This window comes from Oratosquilla oratoria, chromosome 11 (genome assembly GCF_046742065.1).
Source record: "Oratosquilla oratoria isolate Oo_2021 chromosome 11, ASM4674206v1, whole genome shotgun sequence".
NCBI lineage: Eukaryota > Metazoa > Arthropoda > Malacostraca > Stomatopoda > Squillidae > Oratosquilla > Oratosquilla oratoria.
Genome location: NC_134787.1, coordinates 75,218,314 through 75,220,813, shown reverse-complemented (window position 1 = coordinate 75,220,813; position 2,500 = coordinate 75,218,314).

Genomic DNA, 2,500 nt, shown 5'->3' with positions numbered 1-2,500 from the left:
ATAAAATGGGATAGGATGGAATGGAATGGGTTGGGATGTGATGTGATGGGATTAGATGGGATAGCATGCCATAGTATAAGACGGGAGAGAATAGAGCGAAGAAGGAAGTATTCTTGCTTTGAACTGCCAAGATAAATGGAATGGGTGGGATGAGGTAGATGGGTCCAATGAAAAAATGAGGAGAAAATTATAAATGTTCGCCTGCTTCAACCTACAACAAAGAATATGGAATAAGTGGGACGGAGAAGATAAAAATGGGATAAAAACAGAAGGGGAGATAAGGGTGTGACTCTTCAGAACTACAGAAAAAAGTGAATATATGGGATGGAGTAGAAAACAAGACTACGATAACAATAAAAGAGGGACAATATATATGTCGCTGTATCTAAGGTAGAAAAGAGAGGAAATAGATGGGATGAAGTAAAAAAGATACAATTAAAAAAATGTAAGGATTCATACAACATTGCCTACTTCGTACCATAAAAAAGATATAAGAAATACGATGGAGTTGAAAAAGTTATAGCAAAAGTAGAAGGGGACAATAAAGGTGTGCTTACTTCGATCTACGGAAAAAAAAATACTGGAATAGTAAGATGAATAGGAGCAAGTCTATAATAGAAATAAAAAAGACGATAGAAGAGTTAATGCATCGAAGTGAAGATGAAAAGATACGCAATAAATAGATAAATGAATAAATAAATAAATAAATAAATGAATTATATATATACATATATATATATATATATATATGTATATATATATATATAATATAATATGTATATATATATATACACATAAACATATATATATATATATATATATATATATATATATATATATAAGACGACAAATAAAAATTAAACTATAAAGCGAAGCAAAATTCAACAAAATATTAATTAAGATAAAATACCAGACTAAAGCGCAACAAAACCAAAGTGGAACAAAAACAGTTTAAAGTACTAATCAAAACAAAACAGAATAAGACATTACAAAACCAATAAAACAAACAGAAACAAAACAGAACTATTCAAAACAAAACACAACAGAATAAAAGAAAATAAGGAGGAGTGTAGATAAGAGCCTGGCAGCTCTAGCTGAAAATAAGAAAAGAAAAGTGGCTTAGAATAAGTGAGTAGGAGGCCGTGTGGACAAGCGAGAGGAACAGAAAAGTGGAGGGCGAGGTGGATGATGTATGAACAGGCGACAGCGCTGGACTGGAGTTGGGCGATACGAATGGAGAACACAGCCAGGCGTGCGGGAAAGACTCGGGGCGATGATTGGTGGAGTGGAGGAGAGTGGAGGTCATGATAGGTGGAGTGGAGTGTGGAGGAGTGGACGATTGGAGGAGAGCAGAGTACATGACAGGTGGAAGAGCGAAGGGGATGACAAGTGGAGGAGTGGAAAAGATGAGAGGTGGAGGAGTGTGGAGGTCATGACAGGTGGAGGAGTGGAGTGGAGGAGAGTGCAGATCATGACAGGTGGACGAGCGGAGGAGAGCGGAGTACATGACAGGAGGAAGAGCGAAGGGAATGACAAGTGGAGGAGTGAAGATGAGAGGTGGAGGAAAGTGGATTCTATCACAGGTGAAGGAGCGACGGCCAACGGTAATGATGACAGGTGTAAGAGCAAAGGGGATGACTGATGAAGTGGAAGGTTACAGGTGGAGGAGTGTGCAGATGTTAATAGGTGGAGTAGTGGAGAGGTAATGGGAAAAAGAGGAGAGTGAAAATGTGAAGAGGGGGAGAAATAGTAACAGAAAGTAGATAGGTTATTTTATTCAGCTAGGAGAAATTCACGCAGGGTTCCACCATCAATAAACACTCGTCGAGGTAAAAAAAAAAAAAAATAATAATAAATAAATAAATAAATAAATAAAAAAGGAGTGGATAAACACGCAGGGTCCCACCTTCAATAAACACTCAAGGTAATAATAATAATAAAAAAAATCAATGAGCAGATAAACATGAAGCAATGTACCTGCGGACGTCAATTTATCCCTTGTCTACTACGATAGCAAAAGCAAGTGTTAGTCATCGGTAACCATTGGGTATTGAGCATGAGGCAATACAGATAAAATTAATCGTTCTTCTGGACACGCAAAGGAATCGACCTACCTGTATATAAAATACCTTGATAGTATTATTGATCAGTAAAGAGAATTAAGATGTAGGATTTTTTTCGTTCAAGTTTGGTCTGAACCTCAGTTGTATGATAATGTGACATCAAGCATAAAAAATAGTACTTCACAAGAATGATGAATTTAGTAGATGAGAGCTGATGGTATATTAGAAAGTGGTTTGACCGCTGGAACTTCTAACAAAAAAAAAAATGAAATGTCTTGCAAGTTATTTCAGAAGGTTTTAAAAAGTGGGTTTTGAAAAAAAAAAAACAGATTAAAAAAAATGGATTTGTCGGGGTACAGAAGAGCCATTGTAAGGGAGATACACTCCACCATTGCAAACAGAAAAGTTCCCATTGAACAGAAAGGAACAAGTTTTGC